The sequence below is a fragment of the Schistocerca serialis genome, chromosome 1, assembly GCF_023864345.2.
Source record: "Schistocerca serialis cubense isolate TAMUIC-IGC-003099 chromosome 1, iqSchSeri2.2, whole genome shotgun sequence".
Taxonomy (NCBI): Eukaryota; Metazoa; Arthropoda; class Insecta; order Orthoptera; family Acrididae; genus Schistocerca; species Schistocerca serialis.
This window is the reverse complement of record NC_064638.1, coordinates 93,134,747-93,155,030: the sequence shown is the minus strand read 5'-3', so window position 1 is coordinate 93,155,030 and position 20,284 is coordinate 93,134,747. Positions and strand designations below refer to the sequence as shown.

The 20,284-nt window shown below is 39.8% G+C and overlaps 1 protein-coding gene across 1 annotated transcript in view; it reads right to left on the bottom strand.

Moving 5' to 3' along the window:
* Window positions 1–20,284, bottom strand: part of LOC126462459 (calcium-activated potassium channel slowpoke) — a 915,336-nt gene that overhangs the window by 460,044 nt on the left and 435,008 nt on the right. The window lies entirely within an intron of this gene.

The window sequence follows — 20,284 nt, the reverse complement described above, 5'->3', positions numbered from 1 at the left end:
CTCTACAGTTGATGATAATTAAGGTGATATAGAATTTCCTTCCATGACTGCTCACTCATACGGTGGTTCAAATCCACATCTGACCATAGGTTTTCTGTGATTTGTTTGTAGGTTGGGCACTCGCATGGCACCATCCTATGCCAACCTATTCATGGGCCATCTAGAGGAATCTTCTCTAAAAACCCAGAATCCTAAACCCCTCACCTGGTTCAGAGTCATCAATGAAATCTTTGCTATCTGGATCAAAGGTGAGGCCACCTTATCCATATTCCTTCAGAACCTCAACTACTTCGCCTCTTTTTGCTTCACCTGGTCCTATTCACCCCTACAATCCATCTTCCTGGATGTTGACCTCCACCTCAAAGACGTCTACATCAGAACCTCTGTCCATATCAAGCATACTACCACCAGCATTACCTCCACTTCAATAGCTGCCACCCGTTCCATACCAAGAAGTCCCTTCTGTACAGCCTAGCCACCTGTGATCATTGCATCTGCAGTGATCAGCAATCCCCCTTGAAATATACTGAGGGTCTCACTTAAGTCTTTACTGACTGTAATTATCCTCCCAAACTTGTAAAAGAAAAAAAGAAAAAAAAAAAAAAAAACGCCATAGCTTTCCAGTCTCCCACTACCTCCCAAAGAAGTCCCACCATCCTGCCACAGAGGAGCATTCTTCTCGTAACTCAGTACCACCCAGGACTGGAGCAACTGAATTACATTCTCAACCAGGGTTTCAATTACCTCTCATCACGCCCTGAAATGAGAAATGTCTTGCCCACTATCCTTCCCACCCCTACCACAGTGGTATTCCGCCATACACCGAACCTTCACAATATAACGTATTTACTCGAATCTAAGCCGCACTTTTTTTCCAGTTTTTGTAATCCAAAAAACCGCCTGTGGCTTAGAATTGAGTGCAAAGTAGGCGGAAGTTCTGAAAAATGTTGGTAGGTGTCTCCACAACTAACTTCTGCCGTCAAATATATGTAGTGCAACACAGGTATGCTTTGCAGGCACAAAGATAAATACTGGCGCCAAACCCTCTGTGTCATGTGTCAGTAAATAAATTAAAAGAGAAGGTAGAAGAATGTAAACATTATGCCATGTATTCTTTCGTGTTTGCTGCCATCTCATTTAAATCCCGTCTGCCTAATAAACTACGAAACTTGAGTGAGACAACAGCAAACGCGGAAGAATATACATATCATGTCATGTTTACATTCATATTATTCTTGTGCTCAATAGTGATACAGTCAGAAATGAAGCACAGCAATTTGTAATCTCCCCATGGAAAATTACCCTCTACCACGCAATAATTAATAATGGTCAATCAAATCATCCACATTTATTCGCTTTTGAAAAGCATCTGATCGGATTTTCTAGTAATATATGCGCCGACGGCTCGTCGACGCCAAGGTATTTTCCAGTACGTTTATTTTTTGGAATAACAGAGAGACATATGAGAGACATATATGTATTCTCCATGGTTATTATAGACGGGTAACGAGGACAGCTTCGGAAGTATCTGTTGGAAGATTGTCGGGTTTCTAAAAGAGACATATTTGCTCTTCTTCTTGCTAAAGCGAGCTATTAACGTTTGTGCCACTAGCGGGTTATTTGAAGAGAGAAAAAAACTGTAAATGCAAATTAAGTAAGACTTGGAATCAACAGAAAACGGAACATAGAATGGAGATGGATTGAATATACAATTTTCCTCAAAAATAAGGTTTGTGATCCTTTTATTCTAGAGTGAATGACGAATGAGTTCTTTGTCTGAATCATTGATGATTGTCTTGGCCCTGTAATTAGTGGGGAAGTTTCAGTTGTGACAAAGAGAGCCTGCAATCACCAAGATTTTATAAAATGGTCCAAAAAGGCTTCGGACACATCTGAAATTCTAAATCTGTCGTAAAATGAACGAATTGTTCAAACGATCGATTTTCCCAACTGAATGCAGCGCTTAACAATAATAATAGATATAAAGATCTTTTACAGCAAGCCAGCCGCTGAATGTTAAGACGAAGGGCTCCACCAGAGATTCTATTGGGCTGATTTCACGTAATGAAATATTATATTTAAAATCGTACAGAGAAAAGAGAGAGAGAGAGAGAGAGAGAGAGAGAGAGAGAGAGAGAGAGAGAGAGAGAGTGAATGAAATTAGAGAAAATACTCAGAATCCTCCATTAGTATAATTGTTTGCCTGTCTTATCACGGATCAGCCTAAAGACAAAACAGGAGGCCCTTACTTTACTGTACAGATTTATGTGTGAGAGTGAAGGAATCATAAAGGCAACAAATACACGTCTTTACAAACAAAACATTACACCAAGTTAGCGGCAAGCTGCATTCCCAATAACATTATATAATTCATTATAATGGCGACCGTGACAGGACACGTTTTTGGACGTTGTTTAAAATAATTTTGTTCTCTGTTTCATGTGAACTACGACGAGCCAACTTAACTGACGCTTGGAAAAGAGAAGAAATACTCGCAGTCAAATTAAGTGGATCTACAAATAAGAACATAAAACAACACGCTGGGCGCAGAGAAAAGGCCAGATCTATAATTTTATTATTAAAGCTTGCTAGTATAGATGAAGTATACGCTTTTCTATTTAGTATTATTGGATATTTGAACATTGATTAATTGTGTTCATGCTAGATGTAGTTTGATTGACCGGCCCCAGTTGCATTTATCTGTATAAGTACAGTAAGAAACTAGCCACAGAAGTACTCTTGTGTGAACGGAGTTACATATAGTGACAGTAGAAGGGAGAGATATATATATATTGACGGTAGAACATTTATATGGTTTTAACTAGGGCAATGCTTAAGATGAGTCAAGCAGAGCAGAGCAGCACGCAACAGCCTTCAGCTGTTATCACTGATAATAATGATGCAGTAAGAAGTGTTGTAGAACCGATGGCTACAGATAGCGCAATAGAACGCCCTGTAGATACTGAGGGACATATAACGGCAAGTACGCAACATGGATTAGATCCATTAGTCATTATCATGAGACAGATGCAGATGATAACCGAGAGCATGAATAATATGAATACAAAATTAGCCTCAGTTACTGAAGGGCAGGAAAATTTGAAAACCGACATGAACGTGAAATTAGCCTCAGTTACTGAGGGGCAAAATGATTTGAACGCGAAATTAGCCTCAGTTACTGAAGGGCAAAATGATTTGAATATAAAATTAGCCTCAGTTACTGAAGGGCAAAATGATTTGAACGCAAAATTAGCCTCAGTTACGGAAGGACAGGAAAATTTGAAAACTGAAATTAAGCAGCAGTTACAAGACAGTTTTTCCGAATTAGAGCAGCGGATAGAGGCGAAGACCAAGGAACTTAAAGATCAGGCCGAAGAGACGGAACGAAAATTAACTGCACAAACAGAATTGGTGAAAGCTCAATGTGAGGAATCTACTCACCGCGTACGTGTAGAAATGAAGGAGTATGTGGCTATTAAGATAGATACTGTAGGGGAACAGGTGGAAATGGTTCCGTAATTAGTACAAAAGCAAGATGCCATGTCATGTGCAACTGCGCAACTTCCTGAATTGGCACGTACGCAGACTAACCTAAAAGAAAGTGTTGAACATCTGACAGAGCGTCAAGACGTTATAGACCACCAAATTAATGTATTAACGGGTAAATTATCCGAAATCACTTTAGAAAATAAAAGGCTAATGTGTGAAAACGTTGAGCAAAATGTTAAAGCAGCATTCCAGAGTTTATCTGGCAAACAGGAAGAGAGTTTGTTTGTGAAAGGACTTGACGAAGTGCGACAGCAGTTAGGTGCTGATTTAGAGCATTGGAAACAAACGATAGAAGAGTCGATGCGCGTTTCACAACAAGGCTCAGAACAAATGAATACAGGCCAGCAGCAGAAGTTGGCAGCGACTATAGAGCCAGTTACTGCACATTCGCATACGATACCGACTCGTGTAAGTAACTCAAACATTAAATTGCCACGAGCTAGTTGTTCGCGTGAAGTTTTATCTAATGGAGATTACGAAAGCCTTTGCCATGCCGAAGAAAAAATGATAAAGCATCGGCAATTCCAGATTTTTAACACTGACAAAAGGGGGGTCCATCCAATTGTTTTTATTCGAAGTTTCAGAGGAGTGCTACCCAGAAATTGGTTGGAGTGGCAGAAGATCAGTTTCGTTACAGGATATATACAAGGTTTGGGGGCGATTTGGGCCTCGGACGTGACTTCTGTTTGCTCGACATATGACGATTTTGAGAAGGCGTTTTTAGCAAAGTTCTGGTCAGAAGGGGTACAGGAACGCCTAAGGCAGGAGGTGCTCTACCCAGAGCCTTTCTCCTTTTCAAAAGGAAGCCTTAGGAAGTATTTTGAAAAATATATAAATAAAACAAGATACTGGGACAGACCTATGCCCTTGCCAGACATAATAAACATACTTAAGGCAAGACTACCAACCAGCATCCGGAATCAATTGATTTATGGCAACGATAAAGACTTGGAGTCGTTCCTCACAACGTTAGACCATATAGATATTATCGAAGAGAACAACCAGAAAGCCCGTAATAACAGATTCCAATATAGGGAGATAGAACCTCCGCCAAACGATAGGCAAGGGAATGCACAGAGATCGTTAAATAGTGGAGAAACCCCTCAAAATCTCAATAGTAATACCGGCAATAGTCTTGCGAGGGGCTATCCAAGGAACAACAGGAATGGGGAAAGATACAATCCCGTGTGGGGGAACGAAAGGAATTTCAGACCTCAAGCCTGGAACAATAACAGTAATAGAAAGTGGAATCAACCGGGGGGAATGAACTCAAATAACCAACATCAGTGGGGACGGACATCTGCGAATCAACCGGTAATTACTGAAGTGACGGACGATGTCAACCAGCAGGCAAATGAAAATCCAACAAACTTGTAAGGACCCACTCGTGCCCCGGAGGAGCGGTCAACAATTGGTTGAGGGGCAACAGGATATGTATACCCATGCTAACGTATAATGATGGACGATTACTGGCAGATGAATTGACCGAGGACTTAGAACCCCAAGATGAGGATAAGGAACAGGTGGCAGTAGCCGAAGTGCAAGTCATTTTGGAGACTGTACCTATAGTGGCGGTTTTAGACACAGCTGCAACCACAAATGTTATTTTGGAGGCTCTATTCAACAAGATCAGAAATATAAGACGAGTACCAATTTTTCCAGTTCAAAATTGCAGAATAATAGGCGCCGTTGGGGCTAGATCGGCTAATGTAAAAGTGCAGTCACTACTTAGTATAGAAGTCGGAAATATAGCAATATTAAGCACATTCCTTGTTGTGAAAAATTTGGTGGTAGACTGCATTATCGGAGTCGACAGCCTACGTCAATACGGACGCAGAATAGATTTTAAAACAGGAAAAATTTGGTTGAATGTTGATAAACAAGAAATTGAGTTGGAGTTGTTGAAAAAAGAAAGCCTCACGAGAAAATATAATTGTGGGATCAGTGTGCAAGTAATCAGGACGGCACAAAATTCTAAACAGCACGTAATTAATGAGTTCCAAGTCAAAGGAGATTTCGGTCAATTAGTGTATGAGAAGTTAAATGAATCCGACTGCATTATTGAAGATCAGAAGAAGCAGCTCAAAGAATTATTATTAGCGTATGAAAATGTGTTTGATGAAAGGCCAGGAGTTATTAAGGGATACATATGCCATCTCTACGTTAAGCCGCACGAAACGTATTGTAGAACTTTCTATCCTGTTCTCTGGAGGTTAAAGGCTCAAGTTCAAAAAGAAATAGATCGCATGTTGAAATGGGGTTTGATCAAACCCTCTACAAGCCCATACAGCTCCCCATTGTTGGTCGTGCCAAAACCAAATGGGACTGTGAGACTGGTACTCGACACCAGAGAAATAAATAAAATCATAATTCCAGTGAGAACACATCCAGAAAACATAGACGAACTTATACAACGGTTCCAGGATGCTCAATATTTGACGAGCATTGATTTGCAGAGTTCTTATTGGCAAGTCAAGCTGGATGAGTCATCAAGGAAATATACGGCTTTTATTTATTCCGGAAGAAGTTACCAATTTACTGTAGTTCCTTTCAGACTCAACATTAGTGCTGGAATCTTTATAGCAGCTCTAGATTATGCACTAGGCCCAGAACTAAGAAGCAGGATAACAGTGTTTGTTGATGATTTGCTTATTGCATCGAAGACTTGGGAGGAGCATATTACCTTACTGAGTCGGGTGTTGGACGTGTTCAAAACCATGGGAATAACTGCTAACCTACAGAAATCCCATTTTGCAGTAAACAGAATCAAGTTCCTGGGGCATATAATTGACGCAAAGGGAATTTTACCAACCAAGGAGAAGCTAATTGCAATTAGTAAGTTTCCAACACCCAGAAATAGGAGGCAATTAAAAGGGTTTATGGGTCTTGCCTCATTTTTTAGAAGATTTATAACAAATCAGGCCATGAATGCAGCAGCTCTAAATAGTTTGCTGAAGAAGGATGTGCCCTGGCTCTGGAAATTAGAGTGTCAAGAAGCATTCGAGGAGATAAAGAAGCAGTTAGTTAATGCACCGCTTTTGTACCATCCGGACATGCAAGAAGAATTTTACTTGTCAACAGATTCGTCGAATGTGGGTCTTGGAGCGTGCCTTTTCCAAGTACGCAAGATAAATGGACAACTTACCTTCTGTCCTATTGCGTTAGCTAGTCGTGTTTTGTCCAACTGTGAACGAACTTACACGACGACAGAATTAGAGGCTCTTGCGGTCGTCTGGGGATTTAAAAAATTTCATTATTATCTATATGGATCAAAGACTATCGTATATTGCGATCATCAATCATTAACGTTTTTACAAACGTGTAAACTGTTACACCCCAGACTGGCTAGATGGACTCTCGCTCTGCAACAATACCAGTTTAAGATCGTGCATGTCTCAGGACAGCAAAACATTATTGCTGACGCTCTATCAAAGTCACCGCAGGGTTTGACTAAAGAGATTGAAGTAAATAATAACTCAGAATTCCCTGTATTGCTGCTGCAGGAAAATCCATTTAAGACGTACTACGTCAATTTGTGTGCGCATATGGGCCAGTTGCAGAAAAGAGATGCTCAAATGGGGAAGTGTCGTTCAAAGGTTACAACAGCAACCTTCGGATCAGATGGCAAATTATTACAAGCTGGTAAATGGCGTATTATTTTTCCGCTGTGGAAGACCAAACAACGTCCGTTGGTGTGTTTGTATACCTGAGGCGCAAATAGAGAAACTCGCATGGTTCACCCATTTAAACTGGGGACATTTCGGTGCGACAAAATGTGCAGACAAGATAAGTGGGTACTGTTATTTTCCCAACATAAAGTGCAGAGTGCATGAGGTCTTAAAGAAATGCATAATCTGTCAAAAAACAAAGCTGGATTCAAAAGGGAGTAAGCACCCATTATGCTCTATATTAGTCCAAGAACCAAAAGATTAATTTCGTGCGATCTGTGTGGACCGTTACCTACTTCAAGAGGTGGTGTTAAATATGTGTTGGCATTTCTCGATGTGTGTACAAAATACGTAAAGCTATACCCGATAAAGGCGGCTACAGCCAAAGTAATTGTATTAAGATTGATAAGGGATTATCTTCCACATGTTGGTACACCTAAGGCGATCATAACAGACAATGCTAAAATATTCACGGGACTCCGATGGAAACAGACTTTGTCTCAAGTCGGTGTGAAACACATACTAACATCATTTTACCACCCACAAGGCAATTTGGTTGAGAGAATTTTTAGAGAATTCAATCGATTTATGAGGACGTATTGCCATAATAAGCAGACTGCGTGGGCAAATTATGTGGAAGAGTTTGAGCAGATATACAATAACATGCCCCACTCCTCAACTGGATATACACCTCATGAATTGATGTTCGAAGCAAAAGAGGAAAACTTCTGGACTGAACATATGCCCAAAACTCAGGAAACTGAGATGCCTTGGGAAGAAAAAATAAGACAAGCCATCATAAATATGACGAAAAAGGCTGATCAGAGAAAACAACAATATGACAAATTAATCAAGAGGGTACAGACATACCGTGTCGGAGAAAAGGTACTAGTCAAAAGACATACCAAATCATCCTTAATAAAGAAGAGTATAAAGAAATAGGAGTTATTATATACTGGCCCATACATTATCCTACAAATTCCGAATCCTGGGCCTTATCTGTTAGCATACCCGGGATCGAACAAAATAAAAGGGTTATTTTCCCATAACGACTTGAAAAAATTTAATGAAGATTAGAAGATAGGTAGGAATGGTGTTGCGAGTGACAGAGATGAACGCTTGTGAAAAACATAACAATAAACTGTGTGTGTAGTGTTAGAAAACTTTAAATTGAAATAGTTAATCAGTGACATAGATTATAGAAATAGTGACTAACTATTACTATCGAGTGTTGTAAAGAAGATAGTGGAGATAGGCTTCACCTGTGGTTTGGGTGAACATGGAACTTTAGCATTGCTAATGTCATCAAGATTTATAAAGGATCTAACTGACCTTCAAGAAGAGTGAAATGTTTCCCGCAAATGACGCTGAATAATCAAAAGAGGTTCGGAGTGAATGTTCATATATAGTTTCAAGTGCATGCTTAGATGTGTAAACGTGTGAAGGGATGTGTTGTGGCAGTGAATCGTGAGTGACGGTTAACGCCGCAAAGATAATTTCCCGCGCAAAACAGTTGACGTCGGCGCGAGAGTTAGAATCGATATAGACGACACAGATATGATTTGTAAGAGACTCGCATCAAACGCGAGGGTAAACTGATTCATGTTGAACTTTAAAAGGAAAAGGTGTTATAATTAGAAGTTAAGAGTTTTTAATTTATTAATAAATGTTTAAAGAAAGTAATATTCATAGAATTAGTAGTTATTTAATGGTTCGTGTTCGTTTTGGAATTGTGTTTGAAAATCCATTTCCATATATGTGCATGTATGAACGCCGTATGAATCAGAGAATAAATGAAAGAAGTGAATCCGCATTCCTCAATGCTAATAACTTTTACATTACAGCAATCAAGCGGAGAAATATATGTATTTAAGATAAAAAAATTTTGCGTATAGATAAATTATATGACTTTTCAAGGAAATGATGGATTATGTCTTTGTATAAAATGAACTACACTTTCCATTATTCGATGATTTGAATCCAAAATCTATTGTAAGTTGCATGAATCCTTTAAATTACGAAGAACAAATCAGTGATAGAAAATGTGTCAGAGCTTTTGGACTTATAAGCACAAGTGGGGATGCAAAGTCAAAAACAGTATTCAAACGAGAGTAAATATGATGATGCTTTTGGCAACATCATTAGTTAATGGCTAAATTCCTAGTCGTAACAAAAAGGATGCATGAAGCCATAAGGATTTTGCTTTCAAAAAGGAGAATCTTGGACGGTGCAACCTAACCAGTTCTCTTACAGGAAGAGTTTCCCTTTTGGTCATTGCTAATTCTGTTGGAATGAATGTTGCATGTGAAATCGGGTATCCCTGTTCCTTCTACTCTTCCCATTGTGGGCCGCATAGAAGACCGACTACAAAGTGGGCCGCGTAGAAGACCGACTACAAATGTGGACGTCGGGGACATGCAAGACCCTTGGGGGGTGGGGGGGGAGGGGGGTGGGGGGTGGGGGGTGGGGGGGGGGGGGAAAGGTGTAGCACCGCAAGATATTGTCCTAGGAACAAGATTGTAAAACGAAAACTTACGTTATTTATTGTAAAATGTTTTTTTTTGCTAGAGGCACAAATCACTCTTCTCCAAATCGTTATATAAATCGATCCCTATCTTTCCTTTAGAGATCTATTTCAAAATTATTTTTTTTTTCTTCTATAGACTTTCCTATCTTCTATGTACCGTAGGCTGGGGTCTAGGCTTAAGAGGTTTTCCAAGGTTTCCCTGCTTAAGAAAGTTCCCGAATGGGTAGACCCTGATAACAATTTCATGAAAGATCATTTTCCTTGGTTGTGCACAGCAAACATAACACCTAGATGCACGTAAAAGCAATACAGCCGCGGTACCTGTCTCTTCATTTCTTCCGTTTTCAATATTTCTTTTCTTCGTCTGTCTTAAACACAACATTCTTTTTCAGTCGGAGGACTGACAATTATCACTTCCGGGTTATCCACACTAATAGATAGCTCGTGAAGTGTGTTCGGTAAATCAAAATTGAGCTCACAAACTTCGCTCGCTGCGAGGGACATTGTAATCTCCCCACGGAAAATTACCCTCTACCACGCAATAATTAATAATGGTCAATCAAATCATCCACATTTATTCGCTTTTGAAAAGCATCTGATCGGATTTTCTAGTAATATATGCACCGACGGCTCGTCGACACCAAGGTATTTTCCAGTATGTTTATTTTTTGGAATAACAGAGAGACATATGAGAGACATATATGTATTCTCCATGGTTATTATAGACGGGTAACGAGGACAGCTTCGGAAGTATCTGTTGGAAGATTGTCGGGTTTCTAAAAGAGACATATTTGCTCTTCTTCTTGCTAAAGCGAGCTATTAACGTTTGTGCCACTAGCGGGTTATTTGAAGAGAGAAAAAAACTGTAAATGCAAATTAAGTAAGACTTGGAATCAACAGAAAACGGAACATAGAATGGAGATGGATTGAATATACAATTTTCCTCAAAAATAAGGTTTGTGACCCTTTTATTCTAGAGTGAATGACGAATGAGTTCTTTGTCTGAATAATTGATGATTGTCTTGGCCCTGTAATTAGTGGGGAAGTTTCAGTTGTGACGAAGAGATCCTGCAATCACCGAGATTTTATAAAATCGTCCAAAAAGGCTTCGGACACATCTGAAATTCTAAATCTGTCATAAAATGAACGAATTGTTCAAACGATTGATTTTCCCAACTGAATGCAGCGCTTAACAATAATAATAGATATAAAGATCTTTTACAGCAAGCCAGCCGCTGAATGTTAAGACGAAGGGCTCCACCAGAGATTCTATTGGGCTGATTTCACGTAATGAAATATTATATTTAAAATCGTACAGAGAAAAGAGAGAGAGAGAGAGAGAGAGAGAGAGAGTGAATGAAATTAGAGAAAATACTCAGAATCCTCCATTAGTATAATTGTTTGCCTGTCTTATCATGGATCAGCGTAAAGACAAAACAGGAGGCCCTTACTTTACTGTACAGATTTATGTGTGAGAGTGAAGGAATCATAAAGGCAACAAATACACGTCTTTACAAACAAAACATTACACCAAGTTAGCGGCAAGCTGCATTCCCAATAACATTATATAATTCATTATAAATTGACTAGATTTTTAAATCTAAGATGAGTCTCATTTCTGTGCAGAATGTAATGTACTAAAGAGGTGTCTGCAAAGATTTTCAAATGGAGAAAATTTTCACTAAACTCTTGTTCAGAACATCTTCTATCATATGCAGTCTATTATTTGTTTCTTGTTGATCATTATGAAAGAAAGCAGCAGTGTAAGTAACAACAAATAGAAGTCTCTTGCCATTGTTTCACTTATGAGACAATTCCTCTCTTTTTTTATTGTAAGCCATGGTAGCTCGCACAAAAGCAAGCCATGCCACGAGCGGCGACAGGTCATAAACATTTATTATCAGAATGCGGCAAACAATGCATAACAAAGTACAATAACGCATTTTCAGCTTAGAGTGGTGTAAACCCCTATATCAAAGAAAACGGCACTTACAGATCAAAGCAAAATAAGCAATCGATTCAAACCAGATGAAGCACGCGAAAAAGGAAGGGTACCCATATAAATACGGACGGAGTGCCAGACACATAGCAATGGCTACTTGGTAAAGCTTAACTGTTAAGCTTACAACTCGAACCGAACTACTGTAGCTGTACCTTCAGCCATTCGACCTCAATAGTGTTTCAATTTACAATGGACCAACTTTGTTTCAATTTGGAGGGGCGGTCTAAAACTTTTCTCTCACCTTGAATTTCGAGTCTCAAATTTCAGGAGCGGCTTAGATTCGAGAAAATTTTTTTTCCTTGATTTCGAGGCTCATTTTTCTGGTGCGGCTTAGATTCGAGTAAATACGGTACTTGTCCATCCTTACACAACCCCTGCTCCCAATCCCTTACCTCATTGCTCATACCCCTGTAATAGACCTCGATGCAAGAGCTGTCCCATACATCCTCCCACCACCACCTCCTCCAATCCAGTCACTAACATCACCTATCGCATTAAAAGCAGGACTACCTGTGAAACCAGTCATGTGGTCTACAAGCTAAGCTGCAACCACTGTGCTGCATTATCTGTAGGCATGACAACAATCTGTAGGCATGGCCACCAACACACTGTGGCCAAGAAACAAGTGGACCACCCTGTTGCTGAACACATTGCCAAAGATGATATCCTTCATTTCAATGACTCCTTCTCAGCCTGTGCGATATGGATCCTTCCCACCAAGATCAGATTCTCTCAACAGCACAGGTGGGACCCTTCCCTGCAATACATCTTACATTCCCATAGCCCTCCTGGCCTCAACCTTAATTATACACTCTCCTCACCCATACAGCCCCTTCCCTCCTCACATTCCAGCACTACACAGCCGTCATTCCACCACCACACCCAGTCTTTTTATTTCTCTCCTTTTCCCCCCTCTTTCCTGTACTCAGTCTAACCTGCAGCACTTTGCTGTCTGCCACCCCCACCACACAATCCTTCCCCCTCCCTGCTCCAGTCTCCTCCTTACCCCCACCCAGTCACTACTCCCATCATGCACTGGTGCTGCCGCTCGCAGTGTGGTTTCAGTTGCCTGAGACTGCAGTCGTGTGTGTGTGTGTGTGTGTGTGTGTGTGTGTGTGTGTGTGTGTGTGTGTGTGAGAAAAGGCCTTAACAGCCGAAACTTTTAATTGTGAGTGTTTCTTTTTTTTTGGCCTATCTGCGACGCAGCATCTCCTCTATATGGTGAGTAGCAACGTTCCTTCACATATATTGTTAAATTCTAATGTAAATTTTATTTTTTTAAATATTTTGTGGAAGATTTTTTATGTTTTTATTGTTACATGTATAATAAACAATAAAAATATAGCAAAAAATAAAATTTGGAGTGCACGGTATTTGAGTTTTCATAGCATTAACATTATCATGTAATATTATATCGATTTTGTGTAGTTTTCTGTTTAAATGCACTTTCTTTTCATAAAAATAAACTTTAAAATTTAGTTGAATATATATTTTTGTGTAGTATTAATGTAACCCTTTTACATAAAGTCTCAATTTTTCCACTGAAATTACTTAACGCAATTGTTATGGTTATTTAAATATAGCAGTCACTCAGATTGCACCAGGGACAGTGTGTGGGTAAAAAATGACCTGGGAAAGTAACAGTTAAGCAAATTTCAGAGTTTTGTAGCACTTATAGCAAATCCCTGAAAAATAAAATGAAGAAGTACACAACAGTAATGTTTCCAATATATCTTATTCAATGTATAGAATGAAAATGTGGGTACAGGGCAGGAGAAAGAAAATACAGCTTAAGCTACAGAAATGCACATCCTGAGTCAAGTTAAATATTGCAGGTTTGTGCAGTTCTGTGTATAGTGTTTTCTTGTGTATAGACTGGCGTGTAAAATGAGCAAACAGATGAAGTTATGAGCTCATGAAAAAAAACTAATCTTGATCAAAATTGTTCATGTTTAATAGACAGTATATATACAACACATTCCAAATATATCTGTATGTTTCATGATACAAGATACGATTTGTAAATCACATGAGTAACTTCATGACTGTCTTTCAAGCACAATAAAAGAGACAGAAATTTACCTACTATAAAACAGTCTTACACCTAGCTACTAGCTGGGAAATGTTGTACGAAGAGCCTCACTTAATCTTCTAAGCACAATGGCTGTCACTTATGTCAATACCAGGTAATGAGTATTTTTAAGCCAATTGCAGCACTCAGTGATGTAAGCTATGATTTAATTTCTTTGAGAACCAATATTTCATTTAGTGATGATTGGGAGAGGGGGCATAAACAGTAAGCTCATCTCTGCAAGTATGGATAGCATTATGCAGATCACTGGGGTTGTTCCTTACACAAATGTGAAGACTGTATCACTCTGTAGGCAATATTACAAGCCCTCAATGAAGCATTCCGCTGAATATGAAAATGCCGAGATTCAGGAGCTGCTCAACAAAATGGGGTGATCATGCACGGATGTGACTGATGTGTCACCCCACACACTGTCACATCAAACACATGGCCTACCTCTGAACGTTCTTCTGAATGTTCTTCTTTAGCACACATGTGCAGAAGTGTGCACAGAATCATCTACATGAAAAATCCATGCAATAAACACATTTATTTATATATAAAAGCTGACTTAGGAATTTTCCCTGTGTGAGACTGCTTCTAAAAGTCCATGTGTCGTATGTCAATTTAAGGTTCTAAATTCGCACATTTTACTATTTGCATCACTTCTTCTGTGTTATCTTTCATTGACTGTATCAATACCGATTTGTATTGTGATTTCAAACATTTGCGGGTGCTGTGATAAACTAGTATTGTTATTGTCAATTGTAAGCTTAAACAAAATTGTGCTCCTCTAAAATTTTTCCGGATGCTTAAAAACTATATTTTCATCTGTTAGTGGTACGAGTGTTTTGGATACGTAGTTTTATTCATAGCAAATAAATCAGCATTTATGGTTCACAGTTCACCCAAAGTTTACATCACACCTATATTTCATTGAATATCAATGCAAATTAACATTCGTTTTTTAGAATTTTTTAAAGCTACAATTGTCCTTTGCATAATTTACAAGCAATCTGTAACAAATCAAGGTTTTTGATTTAGTCACTGTAGCAGATTTTCTTACCAATATTTTGTGTTACGTAAAGTTTTCCCTTTAAGAGGAGTAGCCCTATGTATTATCTGCAGTTATCGTAAATTAAGTTGATTTTTAAGTTTGGTAACAACTATAATTAAGATCAAAATGATTTACAAAACTAGTAATTTTTATGACAGGTTTTTGTGTTCCTTTAATAGAAATCTCATTTTTTGTATCTGCTTCAATTCCTTAGGGGTTTAGCGGCTTTTCAGCTCAACAGATTAAAAGATAATCAGCAGGTTTAATTTAAAGTCAATTTTTCACTGCCTTGAAATATATTGCACCAGTCAAAATGCAGCCCCACTGTGATTGCTATTCTCAAACACAGGATGAGTTGGTTGGCATTTGTAAGCAGCTGGATATCACCCTGAATAATGTCAAACTATTGACAGCTGCTGCGAATCGGTGTGACAGAAGAGCTCCCAAGAGTCATGTACCTGTGATACTCATCCCAGAGATACCTCAAGTACTATCCTCTCCTGTGGATCCTATCTCCTCTGCAGAAAGTACAACATCTGTCGTTACCCATCCATTTGACTGTCATTGATGTGTCAGTGGTAGATCTATATATACGGTGGACAGGGGCCAGGGAGGACTCAAGGTGTTGTACCGATTCCCCTAACCAACAAGTTTGAGGTGCTGCCTTTCACTGAAATTGAAACTGACCTAGTGGGACTCACTTCACCTATTGTGGGGAGACCTGCTTTATCCAGTGTCAGGAGGAGGCAAACACTAAAGGTTAGGGGTCTATTAATTGTTGGCAGTTCAAACATATGGTGAACGATGGAACCCCTTAGGGAAATGACAGTAAAGGAAAGAAAGGACACCCGGTGCACTCAGAGTGTATATCTGGAGGGGCCTCATCCAACATGTTGAAGGGGCTATTCCAGCAGCCATTGAAGGAACAGGATGTGACCAACTGCAGATTGTGGCACACGTTGAACAAATTATGCCTGTTGTCCAGGCTCCAAAGCCATTCTTGGGTCATTCCAGCGATTGGTAGAGAAGGTTGAGAAGACCAGCCTTGGGCATGGAGTTTCAACAAAGCTCATAATTTGCAGCATTATCACCACAACTGATCATGACCCTTAGGTTCTGAGTTGAGTGGAAGGAGTGAACCAGAGACTTCAAAAATGCTTTAACAAATTAACCTGCAATTTCCTGGACTTGTGCCACAGGGCTGAGAACTGAAGGGTCCACTCAATAGGTCAGGTGCGCACTATACATCAGATGCTGCTACTCAGGTAGCTGACTGTGTGTGGGATGCACACAAGATTTTTTGTTTTTAGATTAGGTGACTCTACATCCAACCCAGATAACAATGCCTCCCAAAGGTGAGAGTATTAAAATCCTAATGGTAAACTGCTGAATCATTCACAACAAAGTGCCAGAGTTTGAACTGCTAATGAAAGCAGTGAAGCTCACATAATACTAGGTGCAGAAAGCTGGTTCAAACCTGAAATTGACAGCAGTGAGATTTTTGGGGAAACTTTAAAGGAGAGAGCAAAAGGATAGGCAAATGGGAACTGGAGGTGGTGTATTTATTGCAAGGGACAAGAAACTCAAATCAACTAAGAAGGAATTGAAGCTGCATGTGAGATTGTTTGGGCAAGACTCAGTATAAGGGTTGGGCATAAAATGATAATTGGATCCTTCTATTACCCACCGGACACATCTCCTAGTGTAACCAAAAATTTCAGAGAAAACCTCAGTTCACTCATACGTAAGTTCCCCAATCATACTCTAATCATTGGTGGAGATTTTAATCATCTAACAATTAACTGGGAAACTCACAGTTTTGTTTGTGATAAGACATTCTGTGAAACTTTACTAAATGCCTTCTCTGAAAACTACTTAGAACAGATAGATAGAAACCTCAGTCATGATGGAAATGTATTGGATCTATGACAATAATGTCCACATCAAAACTGGTATCAGTGACCATGATGTGGCTGTGGCAACAGTGGATACCAAATACAATGGACAACTAAAACGAGTAGAACGATATATACAGGGTGGAGAAAAATTGTGTCATGAAATTTTAACATTGGATAGCTGATGCCAGTAGGAATCAAAATTACTAATGTTGCATTGGTTGACTACGTACAATTTTTAAACCACGGAAAGTCGCTCTGGACAACGAATGACTGCGAATGCTTTGCCTGCCAACGACCATCATGTATCCAAGGCGGCCCTCATGCTCGGTGGCAGCACGTCAGCCTTCCACTCTGGGGGCAAATACACCAGGGTTCCAACACATCCATTGTAGATTCATGATAAGATGTACCAGGAACAAGCCCATCAACAGCCATTAGTTCATGTACAGAAAGTCTTTTACAAATTGTGTCTGACCTGCAAAGGGCCTTTTTTGTAGCTAGGACATTGTTTACTTAAAGAAAATGTTCAAACTGATGACCCTCTGATGTGGTACAACCTTGGTAATATCTAATAATGTTTTGCTGAACTCTTTCAAAGATTCCTGGCATTGCCCTGATGCGATTGGCGGCATGTTGAATGTGATCCATTAATTCCTCTTCATTGCTATGTGGTTTGTGTCTGGGTAGGTGAACTAGAACCTTGAAGAATCCCCACAGGAAAAAGTCCGGTGGTGTGAGTTCTGGTAATTGCAGGGGCCATGTCCTACGAGCACCTCTGCCAACTACCCAGTCGTCAAAGAGCTCATTTAAATACTCACGCACAGTACGACTGTTATGTGCGGGCACCACATCATGCCACAACCACATGCATAGCCGCATGTCCAGGGACTGGTTAGAGTGTTTTGCAAAAAGTGAAGGTAATTTGCCTCGGTAAGCCGAGCAGGTAGATGGACCAGCCCACTCAGATGGTTATCCACAATACCTACCCAAATGATGAACAAAAATCGTTCCTGGTGTCCGTGGACATACATGATGTGAAGATTTCCCCTTGCCCAGTAATGAATGTTTTCAGTGTTGTAAAGGCCATTCTAATGGAAATTGCACTCATCAGTGGCAGAGAAGTTGGGATCTTGTGCAACACATTGCAGTAACTACTGGCAAAACCCTAGCCTATGTTCATAGTCCACCACAGGGTGGAAACTAAATGGAAGCTGGCCATCATCTCCCAAAATCCTCCAGGCTACCCAATGAGTGACTGCCATGTCATGTCCAACCGCTCGAGTACTTGTCGTAGGTGCTTCCTTGAAGCGCTCAAGAACAGTCTCTTCAAATGCAGCATCCCATCATCTCCAAGGTCGTCCAGTGTCACCATGATATACAACTAACGAGCTCAATCCACTGAGATGCCAGTGAATTGCTGTAAACATTTGCGGGTGCGGGTGGTGTCTTGCTTAGTACCGTTTCTCATACAACCATCGAGCTTCATGCACATTATCGTCAGCTACTTCATAAACAAAAACCATATCTCTTCTTCAAATTAATACTGTGCCACCATGCTTACTATATGACTAAATTACAGGTGACATGTGTGTGCTCTGAAGTGAAGCTTACATGTGAATGCCTCTGACGAGAGGTGGAGACAAACAGCAAGGCCTATTTGACATGTGTGTTTATCATGTTGGGGAAGTGAGGGGTGAGGGACATTTGCATGTGTGAACTGACAACCATAGTGCAGCCCATCAATCAACGAACGGCAACAGTGCAATCCCACAGCCAGTCGGAGAATGTGGTGCCAAGTTTCCATAGTTTAAAAATGGTGCATTATCGACCTACACAACATTAGTAATTTTGGTTCCTACTGGCATCAGATACCCCAAGGTTAAAATTTTGTGACACAATTTTTCTCCACCCTGTATGTTCTGTAAACTAGATAAAAAATGTAATGTCATATCTCAATGAGGAACTTGAGACTTTCAGCACAGGGCAGGTGCATGTAGAGGAACTATGGCTCATGTTTAAAAGAATACTTGACCACACACTGGATAGATATGTACCCAGTAGGACAGTTCATAATGGGAGAGAGCCTCCGTGGCATATAGTCACTGTAAAGAAACTGCTAAAGAAACAGATATTACTGCATAATAGGTCTAAAACAAAGTATGGGGCTACAGATAGAGAGATGCTGTCAAGAGAGCAATGTGTGACGCCTTCAATGACTACCGTAGCAGAATATTGTCAAATGACTTTTCATAAAATCTAAATAAATTCTAGTCATATGCAAAGCCTGTCAGTGGCACCAAAGTTAAGGTGCAGTCCCTAGCCAATGAGACAGGAACTGAAATTGAGGGTAGCGAAGCCAAAGCTGAAATGCTTAACTCCATTTTCAGTATTCCATTACAAAGAAATATCCAGGATAATTGCTCCACATTAATCCTCATACCAATGAAAAGATAATGAAATAAGTATTAAAGTTAGTGTTGCTGAGAAACAGCAGAAATCATTAAAACTGACTAAAGCTCCAGGCCCAATGGAATCCCTGTCAGATTCTATACTGAATTTGTCTGAGCTAGCCCCTCTTCTCAGTACAATCTATCATAGATCCCCTGAACAAAAAACCATGCCCAGTTCTTGGAAAAAGGCACAGGTCACACCCGTCTACAAGAAGGGTAGTAGAAGTGATCCACAAAACTACCGTCCAATATCCTTGACATCGACTTGTTGTAGAATCTTAGAACGTATTCTGAGCATAAACATTATGAAGTATCTTGAACAGGATGATCTCCTCAATACCAACCAGCATGGATTTCAAAAACATCAATCATGTGAAATCCAACTCACGCTTTTCTCACACGACATACTGAAAGCTTTGGATCAATGCAACCAGGTAGATGCAGCCTTTCTTGATTTCTGAAAATCATCTGACTCAGTGCCTCATCTCAGCTTATTATCAAAAGTATGATCATATGGAATATCAAGTGAAATTTGTGACTGGATTGAGGACTTTTTGGTACAGAGGACACAGTGTGCTATCTTGGATGGGGAGTCATCATCAGATGAAGAAGTAATTTCTAGTGTGCCCCAGGGAAATGTTCTGGGATCCTTGCTGTTCATGTTATATGTTAATGACATTGCAGACAATATAAATAGTAAAATCAATCTTTTTGCACATGATACACTTATCTATAATGAAGTACTATCTGCATAAATATTGAGTAAGATCTCGATAAGATTTCAAAGTGGTACAGATATTGGCAACTTGCTCCAAATCTCCCTAATGTAAAATTATGCACTTTACAAAATGAAAAACACTTAGTATCCTATGACCACAGTATGAATGAGTCATTGTTGGAATCGGCCAACTCGTACAAATAACTGGGTTGTGTGGCAACTCCTTCCCTTGCCTCTATCTGTAGCAGCAGACAGTGGGCTGAGTTGGCTGGAAACCAGCCCTGCAACACCCTTGCTGGTCACTTCCACTGGGTAGGAGGACTTAGACAGCCATGCTTTCTGGA